The 25,178-nt window shown below is 36.3% G+C and overlaps 1 pseudogene; it reads right to left on the bottom strand.

Annotated features, from left to right (window-relative positions):
* Nucleotides 1–25,178, bottom strand: part of LOC113340869 — an 87,117-nt pseudogene that overhangs the window by 20,887 nt on the left and 41,052 nt on the right.

Below are 25,178 nucleotides of genomic sequence, written 5' to 3'. Positions count from 1 at the left end.
CACTACAAATACATATGGTTTTTGGATCATTGTGTAAGGGGGAGTGGTTTCCATGATCGAGATGGAGTATTGACTATGGGGGAGTGATACATATCACCATGGTATTATTGTGAAAGTCATGATACAATTGGACTTTCATGTTACATAATAATACTATGACACTGTATAATAATGATCGAGAATCTCGATTTCTCTCATTGTTATAGCTACGGATCTTTAACAACGGTGATACTAAACTTACAACCTTTGGGATCATTGGAGTACTTGGAAGGACGAAGATTTCAGGGAACGTTGAAGATTAGACTATGGAATAGGAGCCACTAACGTTTATCTTTTTTGTATTCCATATGTATTAATAGTTTTGTCACTAAAATTGACAAAGGGGGAGATTGTTAGAGCATAGATCGGTCGACCTCGTATGCGTTTCTATCTCAAGCATGGTTGTCAATGTTAGTGATCAAAACTACGAGTCTTGATTTCTAGCCTACATAGCTAAGTCTCGGACTAGGATAGAAAAGTGTGTTTGAGCTCAAGGACTTCATGGCGATTCATCATACAACGACGAAGATCTACTCAAGGAACCTTGCAACTTCATCAACAGAAAGGTATGTGGAGACTTGAACTTATCCATCACTCAAAAGTCTATCTTTTCCATCTCCTACTTCTTATGAGACAAAAGTCGTATGCTATATAGACTGGATCATACACATTTGATATTTCGAGCCGAGTATATCTCGCCTATCTATATCTCGAAATCATGTGTTGGTAAAGCGTTTCGCTTTGGTCAAGTTTATCTTCATCTAGTGACGAAAGTCATGAAAAGTTTCAATTACTTTGAGAATTGCTCTGACGCGAAACAGTCTGTGAATAACAACTATATAACGTCCTCTGAGAATGTCTCAATGATTAGAATGAGAGTTTAAATTACATAACTATGTATTCCTTAATCCGAAGTTTTCGAACTTTGTTGATTGAGAGAACCGGAGGAATTGGATTTGCCAAGTCCGCGAACTGACGGAAGCTCTTGTACCGAGAATTTCTGATGGGATTTTCCAAATACTCGTTTGCGTGTAAGTCCGCGAACTGGCGAAAGTCTCTTTGCCGAGATTTTTTGCTGAGTTTGGAAAACTCCACCGGTTTCCTTAAGTCTGCGAACTTGTTTGTGAGCTTAAGAGGTTATGATCTAAAGATGTGCTCTGAACATGAAACTTAAATTACTAAGCAATGCTTTATGCAAACCGTGGCTATAAAGTTCATGAGCCGATTCAATCGAATCGAATCATCTTTGTTTCAATTGTGTCTTGTGTAGTTATATAAGATCTCATAGCAATTGAATAACTCTTTAACTAGTTCATTTGAGTCAATTGAACTAGTTATGGTGAAGAAGAACAAGGTTAATATGAAATTCTCATATGGTTAACCTTTTGGGTTACTATGTTGAACCAACATACACGTACACGTTTGGGCATGGTTTTCACAAACCCATTAAACGTCTAGCCAAGTGTGTGTGACAAGCTAAGTTTTCGATCTAACGGTTGAGAAATATTAGCTTGAATCTAAATCAGGTTTTCATCTAACGGTGAATATGGATTGCTTTGTAACTAAGGAAAAACCCTGATTTGAAGGCTATATAAAGGAGACATCTAGCATTGTGCAAAACTAATCCCCACACGTCTGTGTGATACTAGTGCGCTCGCTAGAGTCGATTCTCCTTTAACCTTTGGTTTTCTTCTCTAAAACAGTTTAACGACTTAAAGACTTCATTGGGATTGTGAAGCCAGACTGATACTACTTTTATCGTAGTTGTGTGATTTGATCTTGCATCTTCTATCGTACGAGTACAATCTTTGATTGGCTTGAGATCGTGAGAGTTCTCCGATAGGCAAGATAAAGAAGTCACAAACATCTTCGTCTCACTGTTTATGATTCCTCGACAAACCGCCTGTGTAGTCAGGAAGGATTGTAGAGAGGTGATTGATTAATCTAGGTTGTTATTCGGGAATATAAGACCTGATTATTAATTGGTTCCTGTTCACCTTGATTTCGTATCTTAAGACGGAACAAAACCTAGGGTTTATCTGCGGGAGACAGATTTATCCTTTGATAGACTTTTCTGTGTGAGACAGATTTGGTTATTATCAAGTGTGCGATTTTGAGTTGCAACAACTCTTAGTTGTGGGTGAGATCATCTAAGGGAATCAAGTGCGCAGTATCCTGCTGGGATCAGAGGCGTAGGAGTACAACTGCACCTTGGATTGGTGGGAGACTGATTGGGGTTCAACTATAGTCCAGTCCGAAGTTAGCTTGGAGTAGGCTAGTGTCTGTAGCGGCTTAATACAATGTGTATTCAATATGGACTAGGTCCCTGGGTTTTTATGCAATTGCGGTTTCCTCGTTAACAAAACTTCTGGTGTCTGTGTTATTTCTTTTCCGCATTATATTTTTTATATAATAGAAATAATACAAGTTGTGCGTTAAGATCATCAATTGGAAATCCAACCTTTGGTTGTTGATTGATATTGATTGATCCGTGGACATTTGTCTTTGGTACCATCCAAGTTATTCCTTGTGTTTGATTAAAGACTAGCTATTGTTTTAGCTTGAGTAAATCAAAACAAGTGAGAGATATTAACTCCTTGAGATACTTTAATCTAGATTAAGTCTGACTTTCTAGTTGATTCTCTAGCAAAATATTTCGGAGTTAGTCCATATAGATTGCTAATCGAATTATTGGGTGGTGTTGTTAGACCCCCGCTTTTTCAGTCCTTTCCATCCCTACATAACTTTAAAAAATAAGTCATGTACTTACAAATGCGCCTCTAAGTTTATCGAGCATCTGTTTTGGGGCATTAAGCCTCTTCAAATGCTTCTTCAATCCCCTCGCCTGAGAATTATCAAATAGTTAGGATAAAACAAATTTGTATAATAATACAAGATTAAGGAACCATGAATCCAACAAAGACAACAAGTGTAAGGAACCTTTGTAGTTTCAGCCGTCCTTATAATTCACAACATTGATAGAACTACTACAAAAGCAACTAAATAGAACAATAATATGGGACAATCTATTTTAATTTCCAGATACCCTGCTTAATCTATACATTCATCCAACACCCAAATTGATTGCAGTCATTTTAGAACATCCCAGAATTCAGTGGATCGAGCAATGAATTTTATCGTCATTTTGCTAATGGTTTAGAATTTTAGATTGGATCCAAGCAAGTATGAAGTCTATGATTCAAACTAGTGTCAAAACTCACAGAGACCAATCTCTAAGAACTAGAAAAAGACTGAATCAATTTACGCCTCTCGATAAAGGATAAACAATGGCTCACAAGAGTTATCAATACCTAGTGGTTCTGTCTCTTGATAAAGCTGAAGGTCCAGCAACACCTAGTAGTTCCATTCTCCTGAGCACAAGTAATATAGATCCTGAGCTCGGCCCGAAACCTCTCAAGAGCTTGAGCATCACCTGCAAAATCAGACCAATTCACCAAAGTAAATCCCTTTTGTATCATACTGAAACATAGTCCAAGGATTTGAAGATAATTTTTTACCTGTGGTTGTTAGTTGATGGCTGATACAACTTCAGAAACTCCAACAACAAAACAAACCACTAATCTGTAACCCTAACTCCAACAACAGATCGAGTAACCAGTCTCAATAAGAGATAAGCCAACCACACAGATCGAGTAACCAGCTTTCACTTTATCTTAGCCAACATCAACCTACAATAGAAATAAACAACCATTTTATTTATCAAATTCTACTTGCAAAATGGCTCAAACCATACCATTTTCGAAATATATATGTATATATTACAAAAGGTAGGAACTATTACCCCTTTTGTTGTTCGTGTCTTGCTGTTAGTGAAAAGACCCCTTAGTTATTGAGTGCCAACCCTTCATTTTTCACCTCCTTACCAACAATTTTGTGTTGGAAAACAATCCTTAATATCCATACTATCTTCCACCTCATTTCCTACACACAAACAACAACGATTTGAGGATCTAAAACTGAAAGCAAAGCTGAATTTATACTATAAATAATATAAAGAAAGTTAACTGTAAACCAAAAAAGAAAACTCAAGTTAAAACTGGAACCAAGCCCAAACATTAATTAGCTAAAGCATCACTAAGAAGGCAATTGTTAATTTCCTGAATAAATTCTCCAATTCACTTCTCACCCCCTTTTATAAACCTCACATCCAGCCTACATCTGAAACATAGATGAGTACAAACCCAAATTAAAAAACTTAGGGTTTATTTTTCATGAAGACCCCCAGAATTAAAACAAAATCAAACGGTATAAAATAAAAATCAGAAGGAAATAAAAGTAATCATAAAACGAACCATGAAATTGCCTAATTGCTTGTAAATCTTTTGATACTTCTTCTTTTGTTAGTGAATCCCTGAAATCCGTAAAACACCCAAACCCAGTTAGAACACTATCTCAATTCTTGAATAAAACCGTAACTCATGAAAAACAAACGATCTAGCAACAAAATATAGAAATCAAAATCAAACTAGTGAATCAGTGAAGTAAAACCAAAAGGCAGAGATCAAGTGACAAAAGCAATAGGGAAAAGAAGAAAAGTGGAAGAATTACCATTTTCGTATCTATTTCAAATGTCAAACACTTGGAATACAGAGAGAAAGCATTCGATCTCAAGGGAATCAAAAAAATATAAATGGGTCTATTAGGATTAGGGTTTTTCGATCTCGTCTGAGAGTTACCAGAAGAAAGAGAAATGAAGAGCGAGAGAGGTGGAGACGAAGGCGGAGAAATGAAATTAGGTTTAACAAACAAAGTTTTGTGGTGGTGATAGAAGGTGAAGTGGATAAGGATAAGGATAAGGATGGCCATACGGATGAGGATGAGAGATTCCCTAAAGAAAAAATTGTATTGAATTTTCGGCCGGTGGATTACCAAAACATTTGGACGGTGGGATTTTGTCTGAGATTCTCATACGGATAGAGGAAGTGTGTGCTTCTTTTTGTGCTGTGTATTCGGTTTATTTATCAACCTTCAGTATATGGAAAAACTTGAAAGAATATTACATAAATTAGAATAATTTTGGATATTATCATCCATCAATTATGAAAAAATTTGAATATATGCACAAGAATGTGAAAAAGTGGGGGTCTAATAACACCACCTAATATTTCGCTTAGCAATCTGTATGGACTAACTCTGGAATACTTTGCTAGAGAATCAACTAGACAGTCAGAATCAATCTAGATAAAAGTATCTCAAGGAGTTAATATCTCTATCTTGATTTGATTTTTACTCAAGCTAAAAATAATAGCGAATCTTTATCAAAAACAAGGAATACTTGGACGGTACCAAAGACCAATGTCCAAGGATCAATCAATATCAATCAACAACCAAATGTTGAATTTCCAATTGATGATCACGAACGCACAACCTGTATTATTTCAATTATATAAAATATAATGCGAAAAATAAACAACACAGACACCAGAAATTTTGTTAACGAGGAAACCGCAAATGCAGAAAAACCCTGAGACCTAGTCCAGATTGAATACACACTGTATTAAGCCGCTACAGACACTAGCCTACTGCAAACTAACTTCGGACTGGACTATATTTGAACCCCAATCAGTCTCCCACCGATCCAAGGTATAGTTGTACTCCTACGCCTCTGATCCCAGCAGGATAGTGCGCACTTGATTCCCTTAGCTGATCTCACCCACAACCAAGAGTTGCTGCAACCCAAAATCACAGACTTGATAATAAATAGATCTGTCTCACACAGAAAAGTCTATCAAAGGATAAATATGTCTCCCACAGATAAACCCTAGGTTTTATTCCGTCTTTAGATATAAAATCAAGGTAACAAGAACCAATAGATAATCTGGTCTTATATTCCCGAAGAACATCCTAGATTAATCAATCACCTCTCTACAATCCTTCCTGACTACACAAGCGGATTGTCGAGGAATCACAAACAGTAAGACGAAGATGTTTATGACTTCTTTATCTTTCCTATCGGAAAACTCTCACGATCTCAATCCAATCAATCGATTATACTCATACGATAGAATATGCAAGATCATATCACACAACTACGATAAAGTAGTATCGGTCTGGCTTCACAATCCCAATGAAGTATTTAAGTCCTTAACCTGATTTTAGAGAAGAAAATAAAAGGTTAATGGAGATCGACTCTAGCGGGCGCACTAGTAGCACACAGACGTGTGGGGATTAGTTTTGCACAATGCTAGATGTCTCTTTTATATAGCCTTCAAATCAGGGTTTTGCCTTAGTTACAAAGCAATTCTTATTCACCGTTAGATGAAAACCTGACTTAGATTCAAGCTAATATTTCTCAACCGTTAGATCGAAAACTTAGCTTGTCACACACACTTGGGTAGACGTTTACTGGGTTCGTGAAAACCATGCCCAAACGTGTACGTGTATGTTGGTTCAACATAGTAACCCAAAAGGTTAACCATATGAGCATTTCATATTAACCTTGTTCTTCTTCACCATAACTAGTTCAATTGACTCAAATGAACTAGTTAAAGAGTTGTTCAATTGCTATGAGATCTTATGTAACTACACAAGACACAATTGAAACAAAAATGATTCGATTCGACTGAATCGGCTGATGAACATTATATCCACGGTTTGCATAAAGCATTCCTTAGTAATTTAATGTTTCATGCTCAGAGCACATCTTTAGATCATAACCTCTTAAGTTCACAAACAAGTTCGCGGACTTAAGTTAATCGGATGAGTTTTCCAACTCAACAGAAATTCTCGGAAAGAGAATTTCCGCCAGTTCGCGGACTGGGTTCCCGGACTGAGTTCGCGGACTTAGCACACAAATGAGTTTTGGAAAATCCAGCAGAAATTCTCGGTCGAGAACTTCCGACAGTTCGCGGACTGAGTCTGCGGACTGGGTTCGCGGACTTGGCAAGCCATTTCCACTATCCTCCCGACTTCTCTTGATCAACCAAGTTCGAAAAATTCGGTTCAAGGAATACATGGTTATGTAATCTAAACTCTCATTTCAATCATTGAGACATTCTCAGAGGACGCTATGTAGCCGTTATTCACCGATTCACGTCAGAGCAATTCTCAAAGTGATTGAAACTTTTCATGACTTTCGTCACTAGGTGAAGATAAACTTGATCAAAGCGAAACTCTTTACCAACACACGATTTCGAGATAAAAGATAAGCAATGAATGCTCAGCTCGAAATGTCAAATGTGTATGATCTAGTCTATATAGCATACGACTTTTGTCTCATAAGAAGTAAGAGATATAAGAGATAGACTTTTGAGTGATAGCTAAGTTCAAGTCTCCACATACCTTTTTGTTGATGAAGTTCCACGGTTCCTTGTATATATATTCTTCGTTGTATGATGAATCGCCATGAAGTCCTTGAGCTCAACTACACTTTTCTATCCTAGTCCGGGACTTAGCTATGTAGGCTAGAAATCAAGAATTATAGTTTTGATCACTAACATTGACAAACATGCTTGAGATAGCAACGCATGCGAGGTTGACCGAGTTATGCTCTAACAATCTCTCCCTTTGTCAATTTTAGTGGCAAAATTATTAATACATATGGAATACAAAAAGGATAAACTTTAGTGGATCCTATTCCATAGTCTAATGTTCAACGTTCCTTGAAATCTTCGTCCTTCCAAGTAATCCAATGATCCCAAAGGTTGTAAGTTTAGCACCATCGTTGTTGAAGATCCGTAGATATAATAATGAGAGAAATCGAGATTCTCGATCATTATTATACAATGTCATAGTATTATTACATAACATCAAAGTCCAACTGTATCAAGACTTTAACAATAATACTACGGTGATATGTATCACTCCCCCTTAGTCAATACTCCATCTCGATCATGGAAACCACTCCTCCTTACACAATGATCCGAAAACCATATGTATTTGTAGTGTGAACTACAATATTTCTCCCCCTTTTTGTCAATAAAATTGGCAAAGGTACAAGAATGGGATCATAATGAAATTTCCACAAGAGACATTTCGTGACCAAAAGAAAAAAACATACCAGCTTAATTTAGATGCATTCTAATAGCCGAAGCTTACAACATTCATCAAGGAGTTTTAAGATGCAAGATAACCCCTATAAAATTCCACAGTCGCACTCCCCGCAAGATATTACCATTAAGCACAAGTTCAAAAGAACTATCCCCTATTTGATGTCATTCTCGAGAGAACAACAAGAGCGACCTTAATTTCGAAAGAAAAGAAGGATTTTTTTTTTGGACACCAAAAACCATAGGAATGATTTTCTTTATCCAACGCTCAACCAAATTAACCACAAGTAAACCCATGATTAATTCAATTGGAATATGCAAATAAATCAAACCACAAAAGTGATTAATTTAATTAAAAGTGCTCAACATAAGTAAACTCACGGAGCTACGACGAAGTCAATCACACAGAGATGACTAACTTAACCGTTCAAATACTCAATATAAGGAAAACCTTACAGAATATGTGACTACATTAACCAAAGAACATGCTAGTGTAGCCTCATATACTCAACACAAGAACTTGTGGAATATATGAAAACTCAACTAGATTAATTACAAAAGAACCTATAATTAATCTAATTGGAATACAAACAACCAAACTAATCACCGAAGTAATTAATTTAATTATTTTGGGCTAAACATAAGAGAACTTATGGAACCCCGACTAAGTTCATCATAGAATATGACAACCTTAACCGTACATGTACTCAACATAAGAAAGAAGACTTATGGAGTACAAACTAAATAACCAAACAGGTTGATTAATTTAGTTTCTAATGCTCGACATATAGCATCTTATGGAACAACCAACAAAGCCAAGGTAAATCGACTTAGTTGTAAGGTGTTCAACATAAGACACAATGGAGCCTTCACGGTAAAATATAATAAAATGGATCAATGAAGATCAATACCGTGGATAACATACAAGGATCTATTCTATTTTCCATCATAACGACATAATAGACTTTATCCTTGTTGAACAAAAGATTTTATCCTATTTTCCATCAAATACATGATTGCATAGGCATAACTTTTGTATATGTCAAAAGTCCATTCGTCCTTTCATCAACACGAATACCAATTCGTGAACGACTGTACTTTCGACTGCAATATGGGACCTTCAAGTTCACGGACGTAAACAATACATGTCCCATAAAAATATTGCAATATCACAAACCATTAAAATATTGCAATAAACATCATCCTCCAAATATTTTTAGAATTTAATACTAATAAACCTAAAATAACATAAGAAAATGAAAACAAAAATAGCTATGTGTAGTCACAATCATCGCTATTCAAACACTAGTTATTCTTCCAACTAATCCAAAAAGAAGACATACTAGGTATCTATACCTCTTATCAATCATTTCACTTACCTTGAATATTCTTCTCGTATTCCCTATATTCTTCAAGCTCATCTTCGATTACGTCAATCCTTGATTCAAGAGTATCCATTTTCTCCTCAAGTTTTTTGGAAGAATCTTCAAGTTCATTTTTCAGAGCACAAACTTGTTCCAAAACGAGATTCATGGTTAGAGAAAGCTTATCAAACTGAGAGACAAAAGGGTTCTCATCAGAAGAAGAGACATGTTTGTCATAGCACATCTCATTGTCAGAAGAATCGAAACAAATCTTCTTTGAGGGAAATAGAATTGTCCATACATCATTTTCTTTACTTGAAAGACTAGAGGAGGACATGATGGAGAGGATGAAATGAGAGTGCTGAAGAGGTAGAGCCTTTTAAAAGGAATACAGGTGTAGAATTCCCAGAAACACCCTTTTTACCAAATCCTAACAGAAGTTGGTCATCAAAAAAAGCTGAAGACGTTCACGAACAAGACCTGAAAAAGCACAAAAAAAAATGTTACAGTCCCCTTGTATATTATGATTCTTGTATAAGAGGAAGAGAACACAAGAATAATTTTTCAACAAGATTACTGAGCATAAGGCCTCCAATCCAAGATTGGACTGGGATAATATTTGCAAAGAGAGAAACCACCCATTTCACTAGGTTTCTGCTTATCCATTGTGATCAGAGTTTTAGAAAACTTGACTGCAGATCTTTGCAAATTCTGCACCGTTTTTGAAAACACCTTTTGATGAGAGGTAGACTTCCTTTTTGTTTTCAGCATACTACGGTTAGCCAGGAAGGACTGTTTTTGATTTGACGTGCTAAGATGATCCTGAGGTGAACTCAACTGAACGAAGTGATTTGGTAGACTCTTTTCCGATAAACTCCTGGAGTTCAACACAAAATCAGGAGAGGTTTGCTGATCCAACACAGGCGAACATGTCACGAAGGAATCATGAGAACGATTTTCAGCAAAAAGACTGAGAGAGAAATCATAGATTTCCTCAGGACAATAATCAAGAGTATTCATCCATGCTTTAGTTATCTCTCTTGTCTCCATTTCAGGATTTTTCGAAGAGGCTTGAACACACATAAGACCAGTTTCATTAGTACGGCTCTTCTTGGTATTCTTATCCTTTATATTGACTAATGAAGTTTCCTTTTGAGACTTTTTTTACTACGTCCGAGGATCTTCTTAAGTTTTTGTATAAACAAAGACAACGTAGAAATAAAGAAATTCGCACTTTTCTTTTTCGTCAATTTTGGATGATAAGATTTATGATCAGGAGAGGTGACATGGTTGCCAAGCAAATGATGATCGTCTCTTGCCATATATTCGCGATCGAAAATTCTAATTTTTCCAAACGGTGTGTTTCGTGAAAGAGTATTAAGGACATTTCCTTCAACGATGGCATGTCTTTTAGATTCGTATCTGGGTGGCAGCGATCGAAGGATTTTCATCACAATTTCCTTTTGAAAAATTGTCATACCCAATGCACATGATGCATTAACAATTTCAGACAGTTTGTGATAAAAATCGTCGAACGAATCTTCTTCTGCCATAGAAAGGTCTTCCCATTCGGAATTAAGGTTTTGAAGCCTAGCTTCCTTTTCACTGGGGTTACCTTCAAATACGTTTTCTAAAGTATCTCAAGCTTCTTTAGACGTAGTGCATTAAATCACATGATGTCTAAGATTTTGGGAAACAACATGTAGGATGGCGTTCAACCCGTCGGAGTTTTGCCTTGCAGCAACTAACTCGGCAGTATTGTACATACATAAATCTTTTGGTACAACAACATCTCTTTCCATAAAAACGGGAGTCTCATAGCCATTCACAACAATATTTGGAAGTCACGCGACTGAAGAAAAGTGCGCATAGCAACTTTCCAACATAAATAGTTTGAGCCATCGAGGACTAGTGGTACGTTAATAGAGATAGCACTTCTGTCCATAGAGTCAGATCGCTACAAACATGTACTTGTTAGGTCTTAAACGTGTTTGATTGCTCTGACACCAATTGAAAACGCCGGGGTCTAACAACACCACCAAATATTTCGCTTAGCAATCTGTATGGACTAACTCCGAAATACTTTGATAGAGAATCAACTAGACAGTCAAACTCAATCTAGATAAAAGTATCTCAAGGAGTTAATATCTCTATCTTGATTTGATTTTTACTCAAGCTAAAAACAATAGCGAGTCTTTATCAAATACAAGGAATACTTGGACGGTACCAAAGACCAATGTCCAAGGATCAATCAATATCAATCAACAACCAAAGGTTGAATTTCCAATTGATAATCACGAACGTACAACCTGTATTATTTCAATTATATAAAATATAATGCGAAAAAGAAATAACACAGACACCAGAAATTTTGTTAACGACGAAACCGCAAATGCAGAAAAATCCCGGGACCTAGTCCAGATTGAACACACACTGTATTAAGCCGCTACAGACACTAGCCTACTGCAAACTAACTTTGGACTGGACTATAGTTGAACCCCAATCAGTCTCCCACCGATCCAAGGTACAGTTGTACTCCTACGCCTCTGATCCTAGCAGGATACTGCGCACTTGATTCCCTTAACTGATCTCACCCACAACCAAGAGTTGCTGCAACCCAAAATCACAGACTTGATAATATACAGATCTGTCTCACACAGAAAAGTCTATCAAAGGATAAATCTGTCTCCCACAGATAAACTCTAGGTTTTGTTCCGTCTTTTGATATAAAATCAAGGTGAACAGGAACCAATTGATAATCCGGTCTTATATTCCCGAAGAACAACCTAGATTAATCAATCACCTCTCTACAATCCTTCCTGGCTACACAAGCGGATTTTCGAGGAATCACAAACAGTGAGACGAAGATGTTTGTGACTTCTTTATCTTGCCTATCGGAGAACTCTCACGATCTCAAGCCAATCAATCGTTTGTACTCGTACGATAGAAGATGCAAGATCAGATCATACAACTACGATAAAGTAGTATCGGTCTGGATTCACAATCCCAATGAAGTCTTTAAGTCGTTAACCTGATTTTAGAGAAGAAAATCAAAGGTTAATGGACATCGACTCTAGTGGGCGCACTAGTAGCACACAGACGTGTGGGGATTAGTTTTGCAAAATGCTAGATGTCTCCTTTATATAGCCTTCAAACCAGGGCTCTGCCTTAGTTACAAAGAAATTCTTATTCACCGTTAGATGAAAACCTGATTTAGATTCAAGCTAATATTTCTCAACTGTTAGATCGAAAACTTAGCTTGTCACACACACTTGGGTAGACGTTTACTGGATTCGTGAAAACCATGCCCAAACGTGTACGTGTATGTTGGTTCAACATAGTAACCGAAAAGGTTAACCATATGAGCATTTCATATTAACCTTGTTCTTCTTCACCATAACTAGTTCAATTGACTCAAATGAACTAGTTAAAGAGTTGTTCAATTGCTATGAGATCTTATATAACTACACAAGACACAATTGAAACAAAGATGGTTCAATTCGATTGAATCAGCTCATGGACATTATAGCCACGGTTTGCATAAAACATTCCTTAGTAATTTAATGTTTCATGTTCAGAGCACATCTTTAGATCATAACCTCTTAAGTGCACAAACAAGTTCGCGGACTTAAGTTAATCGGTTGATTTTTCCAAACTCAGCAGAAATTCTCGGAAAGAGAATTTCCGCCAGTTCGTGGACTGGGTTCGCGGACTTAGCACACAAACGAGTTTTGGAAAATCCAGCAGAAATTCTCGGTCGAGAACTTCCGACAGTTCGCGGACTAAGTCTGTGGACTGGGTTCGCGTACTTGGCAAGCCAATTCCACTATCCTCCCGATTTCTCTTGATCAACAAAGTTCGAAAATTTCGGTTCAAGAAATACATGGTTATGTAATCTAAACTCTAATTTAAATCATTGAGACATTCTCAGAGGACGCTATGTAGCCGTTATTCACAGACCGATTCACGTCAGAGCAATTCTCAAAGTGATTGAAACTTTTCATGACTTTCGTCACTAGGTGAAGATAAACTTGATCAAAGCGAAACGCTTTACCAACACACGAATTCAAGATAAAAGATAAGCAATGAATGCTCAGCTCGAAATGTCAAATGTGTATGATCTAGTCTATATAGCATACGACTTTTGTCTCATAAGAAGTAGGAGATAGAACAGATAGACTTTTGAGTGATAGATAAATTCAAGTCTCCACATACCTTTTTGTTGATGAAGTTCCACGGTTCCTTGTATAGATATTCGTCGTTGTATGATGAATCGCCATGAAGTCCTTGAGCTCAACTACACTTTTCTATCCTAGTCCGAGACTTAGCTATGTAGGCTAGAAATCAAGACTTATAGTTTTGATCACTAACATTGACAAAAATGCTTGAGATAGCAACGCATGCGAGGTTGAACGAGCTATGCTCTAACAGAATGAATTGGAAAAATGAAAAATTTATACGATGACTGACTGTCTCCGATTTTCGACTAGACAAAGTTTAGAAATATAATGATAGTAGATTTCGTGTTCCAGCATAGATTTGACTTAGGGTAAAAGTTTATTAAGGATAACATGATAAAAATACGTAAGTACAATGTCTCGATGAAGAAGAAATCATTCAGGAAGAAATGACAAGAATCTGTTGATCTAGGGTTCTTATGGAGATTCTAGCTTAGTGGAAGAGGTCATTAATCAGAATAAATCAGACAAATGAAAAATCGAATCGATAATTAATGAATTCTAAAATGCACTTGAAGCAATATGACAACACGTGGTATATAAATGCTTAGGCGTATTTCATAAGATCGGTTCAATTCTAAAATTAGATTACTTGGTAAAATCATCCTATGAAAATATCAGAGTATACCCAATATTTTTTAGTGCCATGTATAAGGATCGCTAAGCCAAAATGATATATAGCTTTGTTTTAGCGTAAACAATAGATACAAACCGCCAAGCTAAAATGTAGTGCGTAACTGCCCCATGGCAAACCATCAATCAAACCACGTAGTATAGAATTTTGAATGGTGGGTAATGATGGTCGTGTGGATGAAACAAAATTTTGAGCAATTGAAAATCCGTTCGGGAATCATATGGATTAAGAGAAAGTGTGTGAAAAAACATGTTTGGTTCTTTTGGTGCTAAAATGAACTGGTGCATTCGGTTTATTCATCAACCTTTGATAAGCTAAAAACCCAAAGAATATTAGTATATGAATAAGAATAACTAAGAATATTTTTATTGACCTTCAAGTATACAAAAGTTCGAATATATATAAGAATGAATTATTAGAAAAATGAAAGATGAATTCAATAATTGTTTAAATAACACATCATTTCGACAAAAAACATAAATTTATCTTGATTTATATGAATCTAGATTCTAGGCTATGTTTAATCTCACTCGATATCGTTGGTTTTATCAACATAATTCAATTTCATTCGTTATTCATCAATGTTTAATAGTCACCTATTTACTTTTACAGTTGGTAAAGGTGTCCACAGACATATAATTTTGGTGGCTAACTACACTTGCTAGAAATATATTGCTTCTATTATACTTTTTCGTTGCCAGAAAATAGTTTCGAAATATACTAGCAACGCCGGAAATCTGATGGTTGGATTAGGTGTCTACTAACAGGGTTGTCCGGTGGCTAAGACGAGTGACAAAAAATTTATACCTTATATGGTATGTTTTGGTTACCTAACCATGGTGTCTAGAGGATAGTAACAACAAATATGATATTTTGGTTGTTAAGTCAGCGTTACTAAAGAGGTTAACCAACTGTCGTTGTTGGAAAACTAGCTGTTAGAGATATCTACCAGCTGGAGCTGTTTTTGGTTACCAAAAGTTGTCGCTTGAGAGTTCCACCCACTGCAGTTGGTAAGAAATTATTCGCTAATTCCAAGTTTTCTTGTAGTGTAGTTTTGATTACTAACATTGACAAACATGCTTGAGATAGCAACGCATGCGAGTTAGACCGAGCAATGCTCTAACAATCTCCCCCTTTGTCAATTTTAGTGACAAAACTATCAATACATATGGAATACAAAAAATAAATGAATTAAATTTTGTAGCTCCTATTCCACATGACTAATCTTCAACATTACTCGAAATCTTCGTCACTTCCAAGTACTCCAATGATCCCAAAGGTTGTAAGTTCAACATCATCGTTGTTGAAAATCCGTAGCTATAACAACGAGAAAACAAGAGTTCTCAATCATTGTTATACAGTATCATAGTATCATTATACATTATCAAAGTTCAATTGTATCACAACTTCGGCAACAATACTATGGTAATATGTATCACTCCCCCTTAGTCAATACTCCATCTCACATGGAAACCACTCCCCCTTATATAATGATCCGAAAACCATATGTACTTGTTGTGTGAACTACATATTAATTCTCCCCCTTTTTGTCAATAAAATTGGCAAAGGTACGAAAACGGGATCCTAATGAAATTTCCGAAAGAGACATTTCATGACCAAAAGAAAGCACATATCATCTTATTTAGATGCAATCATATAGCCGAAGCTAAATGCATTCATCAAGGAGTTTATAAACATACAAGATAACTCCTATAATATTCCACAACCGCACTCTCCACAAAGATTTGCAATTAAGCACAAGTTCAATTAAGAACTCTCCCCCGTATAATGTCATTCCCGAAAGAACAACAAGAACGACCTTAATTTCAAAAGAAAAGAAGGATTTCTTTGGACATAACAAATCACATACAAGTATGAATTTGAATCCAAAATACTCAATTAAATTAACCACAAGAGAACCCATGATTAATTTAATCGAAAATGCTCAACATAAGTGAACTTATAGAGATTCAAAAATACTCAATTAGATTAATCACAAGAGAACCCATAATTAATCTAATCGGAATACACAACCAAATTAACCACAAAGAGTAATCAATTTAATTGGTCATGCTCGACATAAGAGAACTTACGGAGCAACAACTAAATAACCAACGAAAATGATTAATTTAGTTGAACATGCTCGACATAAAGTACCTCACGGAGCATCAACTAAGCTACGAATAACTCAGTCGATTGTGCTCAACATAAGATACCTTATGGAACAACACAGTATATACACAAAAATTGTAGATCGGAGGTCGACCTTATACCGTGGAATAAGCAAGGATTCATTCTATTTTCCATCACCATTTGCACAATGACATACAATAAACATAATCCTTGTGAACAAAAGATTTTAACCTATCTTCCATCAATAATTGACATAATAGGCTTAACTTTTGCATTTGTCAAAAGTTCATTCCTTCTTTTGTCAACACATGCATATCGACATATAAAGGACTTAAATTTTGACAAGGTATGGGACAATCACAGTTCAGGACGCAAACACACATATCCCATAAAAATTTGCAATATATAAAACCATAAAGATTAATACTGCAAAAATCATCTTCCAAACAATTTTAGAGTTTAAACCAATAAATCTAAAAACATGAAGATGAAAACGTTGGACATAGCTATGTGTAATCACAATAATGTCTATTCCAAACTCTAGTTATTATTCTAAACAAAACAAGAATATAAAAGATTTACTAGTCAAAATAAATAATAAATCTACTAGAAACCGATTACAAGCTGAATCAAGGTTCACGTTCGCCAGCTTCACAGGTTTCGAGGCCTTTGAGATTGTGATTCATAATATCAACTGCGTATTCAGAGAAGATATCCTTGTTGAGGAGTTCTTTAGCTTGTGACTTTATGAGACCAAGGTCAGCAGTAACCTTTTTCAACTCAATTCTAACCACATCAAGATCCTTCATTGTATCAACAAGTTGCAGTTTTGCTTCCTCAAAGTATTTAAGAAAGTCATGAACCACTTCAGCAGAAATCATATCCTCATTCTCAATATCTTGGTGTGAGTAGGCATAGTAGCATGAGGCATTAAGTGCACCATCTTATACAAGAGTTCTTTTCTTCCTCCCTTTTGATTCTAAACTGAAACCTTTCTCAAGAAATCCCTTCGCAAAATCATCATCGAAAGATGAAGAGGACGACATTCTTGGTAGCCCAAACCTAGAGTATGCGTACGTGATTTACATAACATAATAGGTTGGGTACTTAAGGTTTCTTAGGGAAGGAGTTTTCAGGGTTTCCTTAGTTGATCCGTGCCAGTCATACGGGTATCCCGTACGAGATCAAACTTGACCCAAGCGAGAGACAAGCGTCGTTTGAACACGACCTTGTAGAAAAACTCTGTGCACAAGAGGAAATCATAATGACTCCAAAAATCTATGTCTCATAAGAGAAACAACTTTTAGAGTGTATGATTAGCACCTTGTTTAACCAAAAATAAAACAGAAATAGAAATTTCAAACAAATACTTGTGAGAGTATTTTTGCAAGGACACTCATGCTAAAAACGATAAGAAGATAGCTTGAGAGTCTGAAAATACCATTTTTCACAAGTATACCTGAATATATCTCTCAACCATGATTTTTGTGTGAGAGATTTCAACCTTGTGATCAAGTAGCACAAGTATGAGGTTTTAGCTCATCAAATGAATATTGTTTTTGGTTAAACCCCTTTCTTCTGTTCTTTGGAAGAAAACTGTTATGATGTGAAAAATTATCATAAAATTTACTATCATCATAATATGACACATAGTTTGAGTCCTTACCAGAGGGTTTTTGCCTTGAGGAAATCGAAAACCTGTTGATAGTTCCTTATTCCTTTTAGTCATCTCCTTCAGGATATTTCTCATATCATCGTTTTTGCTCCTTTCTCATGAAAACGTATTCACATCAAGGACAACATTATCTACTCTTTTGAAAATAGGAGAGACTTGTTCCTTTTTTAGATGTTTTTTGTTAAGATTTTTGTTCTGCTTCAGAGCATTTGAGGAACTCATTGAACTGACTTTCCTGGTTGCATAAACAGGGTATGTACGAAAACTAATTGGTTTACACATAAGAATGTCAGTTACACCTTTGAGGATTAAGTCTAAGGTGCGTTGAAGTTGAACAAAGGATTTTTTATTCAACCTAGAGTTACCTTTTTGTTTGCCAGAACATTTTGCCTCACAAAAGAGACATACTTTCTGATCACAAGAGTGATTAGACAGCACAGTCTTAACAGTCTCGTTAGGAGATTTCTTGCTTCCATGTAATGTAGAACATACTTGATTAGAGGAGACTAAAACATCTTTTCTGAATGGAAGGGGTTCCGATTTTTCTTCTGGAGCTGAAACATTTTCAGTCGTAACAGAAGTACTTGATATGTTGGACTGCATAGATCATCCTTGAATAGAGAGTTTACTCAAGCGATGTTCAATTTCCAAATCATCCTTTTTGAGGCTTGCCTCAAGAGATATACATGAAGAATGATCTTCAGTATTTTCTTTGAACTTGCAGTCCCTTACAATACCAACGAGAATATCGACATGATGTTTTAACCGATTAAATCTATCAGCTTGGATTCTAACAAGATTTAGAATGAATCCACTCTCTTCAGCTGTTTCCCGTTCATTTGGAGAGATAGACTCTTTTGAAGGATAATCGGAAAAATACATGTCTCTAGTTTGAACACAGGGTTCGTCTATATTTGAGATTGAAGAATCTTTCTCTTTAATAGAATTAGACGAGACAAAACTTTTTTTTCTGGTGATGCATTTACCAGAGATAGTACTCTTGTCCATAGAGTCAGATCATTACAAACACAGACTTGTAAGGTCTTGATACGTGTTTGTCTGCTCTGTTACCAATTGAAAAAGCGGGGGTCTAACAACCTCACCCAATATTTCGATTAGCAATCTGTATGGACAAAATCCAATATACTTTCAAGAGAATCAACTAGACTCAATCTTAATAAAGTATATCAAAGAATTATATCTCTCTTTCTTGATTCAATTCTTTCTCAAGCAAATAGAAATCTGCGAGTCTAATTGAATACAAGAGAAATCACTTGAACGGTACCAAAGACCAATGTTCAAGGATCAATCAATTTCAATCAACAACCAAAGGTTGGATTTCCAATTGATTGATTCAAACGCACAACCTGTGATATTTCGATTATATAAGAAAATATAATGCGGAATAGAAATAACACAGACACCAGAATTTTGTTAACGAGGAAACCGCAAATGCAGAAAAACCCCGGGACCTAATCCAGATTGAACACCACACTGTATTAAGCCGCCACAGACACTAGACTACTATAAACTAACTTCGGTATGGAATATAGTTGAACCCCAATCAATCTCACACTGATTCAAGGTACAGTTTCGCTCCTTACGTCTCTGATCCCAGCAGGATACTACGCAGTTGATTCCCTTAGCTGATCTCATCCACAACTAAGAGTTGCTACGACCCAAAGTCGAAGACTTTAATAAACAAATCTGTATGACACAGAAAAGTCTACAGAATAGATAAATCTATCTCCCATAAATAAACCTACAAGTTCTGTTCCATCTTTTGATAAATCAAGGTGAATAGGAACCAATTGATAACCCGGACTTATATTCCCGAAGAACAACCTAATACTATCAATCACCTCACAATAATCGTAATTGACACGGCGAAAGAAGATATTGTGGAATCACAAACGATGAGACGAAGATGTTTGTGACTACTTTTCTATCTTGCCTATCGGAGATATGAATCTCAAGCCAATCGTTATGATTGTACTCAAAACGATAGAATCAGCAAGATCAGATCACACAACTACGAGAAAGTAGTATCGGTCTGGCTTCACAATCCCAATGAAGTCTTTAAGTCGTTAACCTAGTTTTTAAGAAGAAACCAAAGGTTAAAGGAGAATCGACTCTAGCTAATACAACTAGTATCACACAAGAGGTATGGGGATTAGGTTTCCCAATTTCTAAAGTTCTCCCTTATATAGTCTTTCAAATTAGGGTTTGCAATCAATGTTAGCTTAGTAACAAAGCATTCAATATTCACCGTTATATGAAAACCTGATTAGATTCAAGCTAATATCTCTCAACCGTTGGATCGAAAAATTAGCTTGTTACACACAAATGAAATGTACTATTTTGGGTTTATGTAACCGTACCCAAACATGAACATTTGTTGGTTCAACAATAGTTAACCAAATGGTTAGCCATATGAGCACTTTCATATCAACCATATTCTTCTTCACCATAACTAGTTCAAATGACTCAAATGAACTAGTTAGAGAGTTTTTCAATTGCAAGGAAATCTTATGTAACTACACAAGACACAATCGAAGCAAAAACGATTTGATTCACTCAAATCGGTTCATGAACTTTATAGCCACGGTTTGCAATTTGCATTCCTTAGTTAATATAAATAAGTTCACAAACAGTCGTCTTTAGATATAACCAGCTTAAGTTCGTGGACTTAGTTCGCGGACTTAAGTTCCCGGAAGGAGTTCTCAAACTCCAACAGATTTTCTCGGGTCGAGAACTTCCGCCAGTGCGCGGACTGGGTTCGCGAACTGTGTTCACGGCTCTTGTTCCGGTTCTCTTGATCAATAAAGTTCGCAAACTTTGGTTCAAGGAAAAAGAACTTATACATATATGTGTTGCCACACAATGCTTATATCCATCATTGGTTATATGATCTAAACTCTCATTTCAATCATTGAAACATTCTTAGAGGACGTTATATAGTTGTTATTCACAAACCATTTTTCGTCAAAGCAATTTTCAAAGTGATTGAAATATAACATGATTTTTGTCACTAGGTAAAGATGAACTTGGACAAAGCGAAAGCTTACCAACACATATTTCGAGAAATAGATAAGCGAGATAAACTTGGCTCGAAATAGCAAATGTGTATAATCAAAGTCTATATAGCAAAACGGCTTTTGTCTCAAGATAGGAGATAGAGTAGATAGACTTTTGAGTGATAGATAAGTTCAAGTCTCCACATACCTTTTAGTCGATGAAGTTCCACCAGTTCCTTGAGTAGTCCTTTGTCTTGTATGATGATCTCCATGGAGTTCTTGAGATCAATTACACTTTCTATCCTAGTCTGAGACTTAGCTATAGTAGACTAGAAATCAAGACTTATAGTTTTGATCACTAACATTGACAAACATGCTTGAGATAGCAACACATGCGAGTTCGAGTGAGTGATAGGGTGTAGAATACACCTTGATTTAATATCTATTGGTTAGGCTTTCTTTGCTATTTTTCTTGTAAATTATGTATTTTACACGTGTTTTGAGTTTCGTAGCTACTTTGGAGTCATGCGGAAGAAAAAAAGAATAAATCACTCAAGATTGAGTAAAAAGATCATTTCACAAGCAAGCACTATCGGGTGCCGACCCAAGGTTATAGGGCAACTCTTTTGGAGGAGAAATAAAAAGCAGCCAGCTGAGGTTAAGGGGTGACCATCTGTTATAGGGCACCTACTGGGGTATCTAATGAGTGGGGTGTGATTATCTAACCCTAATTCCTACACCCTAAATCGAGAAGACCAAATCTCAAAATCATTCTCAATGATTGTGAACCGGAAAAATGAGAGAGGAAAAGAAACATTCGTTGCTGCTGTTATTTCAGAGAGATTGAGAAGGAAAATCAGAAGGGTTTTACTTGAGCTTGTTATATGGAGCAGTTAGGTGATAATGTCGGCACCAACTAGGATGAATCTGAGAAGTTCTGTTGTTGAGGAGAGATGAGATGATGATTAAATGGGGGTTGATTCATGGCTGCAAACTGAGAATTAGAAGACAAAAAAGCTTGGGTTTAGGTTATATTTCGATTGTATGGAGTATTGAGGTCGAATTCAGAAGAACAAGAAATTAGGGTTCCTTTATTATGTTCTTCCCCAAATTCATTCTATTGCCATTTGATTTGAAGCTGAAAGAAGAAAGAGTGGGTGTTGCCGTTCAAATTGCATGTGTTAAAGGAACGGGTGATGGAGCAGATAAGATATGAAGAGCTCAAATGGAATGGCTAGTCTGTGGCTCAATGATGCTGTAGAAAATAGAAGAACAAGGGAAAGCTGGATGCTTGCTGCTGGTGGAAGAATTGGCATGAACTACAACGGGTGTTCGGTACTGAGATGTCCATGGGGTATTGATTCTGTTAATGGAGCAGCTGCAGTTGAGTGCCTGAGATGAAATCGTAGGAGATTGCAGCTTAAGATGGAAGGTCTCTAGCACCTCTCCCCTCTGGAATATCACTAGCATCCACGACTCCCTTGCCCTTTCCATCCGCCTTGCTAGAGTTACCAAGCACATCCCAATCATAGTTTGGGGAAAGCAGGTTGAACTCAACGACTGCTTCTTTTCCTCTCTCATTTTTCCGGTTCACAATCATTGAGAATGATTTTGAGATTTGGTCTTCTCGATTTAGGGTGTAGGAATTAGGGTTAGATAATCACACCCCACTCATTAGATACCCCATTAGGTGCCCTATAACAGATGGTCACCCCTTAACCTCAGCTGACTGCTTTTTATTTCTCTTCCAAAAGAGTTTCCCTCTAACCTTGGGTCGGCACCCGATAGTGCTTGCTTGTGAAATGATCTTTTTACTCAATCTTGAGTGATTTATTCTTCTTTTCTTCCGCATGACTCCAAAGTAGCTATGAAACTTAAAATACGCGTAAAATACATAATCTACAAGAAAAATAGCAAAGAAAGCCTAACCAATAGATATTAAATCAAGGTGTATTCTACACCCTATCAAATTCCCCCACACTTAGACTTTTCTAGTCCTCGAGCAAATCAAACAAAACTTATTCTGAAAGAATACATACAACTCACACGAGGGTTTACTAGAGATAAACCCACAAAACCTACACCAACTTACTAGTTCTCCGTAATGATAGCATCCAACGCGCTAAGAAGACATAGAGATTCTGCACACTAGTCATAAGAAGTTAGACACATAAATGAACACAATATCATCCTTAAAAGTTGAGAGATAAATAACTATCCCTTCTCGAAAGAAATTCGGGTTCGGAGTGATCAAAAGCCTCGACTCTGCTTCACAAGAAAGGGTTTTATGAAGTTGCTCTCAATAATAAATAGCTCTTTATGGGTCACACATGTGTCGAGGTAGGAATGAAGAGAGAATCCTACGACACGTTGAATAGTAGGAAGGCCAAACCCTCCGATTTGTTTTGAAAACCCACATATTTTATTCATTTTGAAAACCCATTTTCTGACGATCTCTAAGAAAGGAAATCAACCACTAAACGAAGGTGGGAATATGCTTACTTACCTCGTTATCCGTTCGATGTGCAACTAGCACCACTCTCACAGCATCCATAGAAACGTCTTCGGTCTTCAACTCTTGATGATGAAATCTTGAACTTCGTAGAATCTTGACAATGTGATTCTTTACTCTCATTCCTTGTTGCTTGAAACCTCATTATGGATATTTCCTCTTCCATTGGCTTTATTGAATGATTACAAAACCAAAAACGAACTAAACAAACAAAAAAATTATGCAATGAATTTTTTTTATATGTAAGATAAATAAAGTAAATACAAAATAAAAATAAAAATTAACAAAATATGAAAACTAATGATGAACCTAATAAGAATTTTCTCTTGTCTTTTTTTTTAATGAGACAAGAGAAAATAATACAAATACAAAATAAAGATAAAAATAAAAATAAAAGTACAAAGGCCATGGTGTAAGTACTTTACCGCTCGATAACTTGTATGTATCGATATCAAAAACTTCTTGAATTCTCATCTTAATAATTTTCATTCTTGTACAATAGTCTTCAACTTGTAAAAATTCTGCTCCTTGTCTTGTTGTTATACTTGAATATGAAATCTTCTCATTTCTGTACTGTTGCTTGTAAACCTTGAACGTCTTCAACTTTCCTTCGAATTTGTGATGCTTCTCTTGTTGATGATGATGGTGTTTCTATGGACCTGTTGGTGTAGAGAGAGATAAAGTGGATGGTGCTAACTGCGAACAAGATTACAAGTGGTATGTAAGTTAGCAATTCGATGTCACCATTCATGATTGATAAAATAACACTCAAGAGATCAAAATAGTGCTTCTATTGGTGGGAGGTTGGGTAGCTCACCATTCTACCCGGAGTTTACGTACGGTGACACACACTCTAAAAGCACAATTTAGACAGGTAAAAATGAAGGTCGGTGCCTCTCATGATGTAACATGGGTAGTCTCCACTATAGGGGATCACAAATCTAATACCGAATTCAGTCTGCACCTCATTTGCCACTGGGATGGTTAAATCCAACTTTAACTCTCATACAAGTAAGAAACCCGATCATGTTCTCTGTCATCTCTAAGTTCAGTCACTCTTATGAGAATCTCGATGTAATCTTAGCGACATGTATACTATGTGACTCTAAACTAACACCAAGTTGGAGTTTTCTTATTCACTATTTTACAAAAAGTTGAAAAATTTTGAAAATTTACAATGCAAATGCTTAACCACTCCCCCACACTTAAACTTTACATTGTCCTCAATGTAAATTGAATCGTCCAAAGAAAGTCAAGGTGGGAAATCTACATGATAATGACAAGAAATCAGAAAAATAAATAAAACAAAACAAGACAAGAAGAAAAACAAACAAAACAAGAAATAAATACAAGACAAGAAATACTCATCCTATGGGTTGCCTCCCATTTAGCGCTTGGTTTAAAGTCGTCAGCCCGACTATCTCCTTGCTTTCTATGCCTCCTCCAGAGGGAGTGCATCCACAAAGTTAGCTCCTTCCACCACTTCGGAAGTGAAATTCTCATAATATGGTTTCAACCGGTGCCCATTAACTTTAAGTTCCTTGCCTGTAGCTATGC

Source organism: Papaver somniferum, unplaced genomic scaffold (assembly GCF_003573695.1).
Source record: "Papaver somniferum cultivar HN1 unplaced genomic scaffold, ASM357369v1 unplaced-scaffold_24, whole genome shotgun sequence".
Lineage (NCBI taxonomy): Eukaryota > Viridiplantae > Streptophyta > Magnoliopsida > Ranunculales > Papaveraceae > Papaver > Papaver somniferum.
Note: the sequence above shows the minus strand (reverse complement) of the source record. Positions and strands in the feature narration are given on the sequence as shown.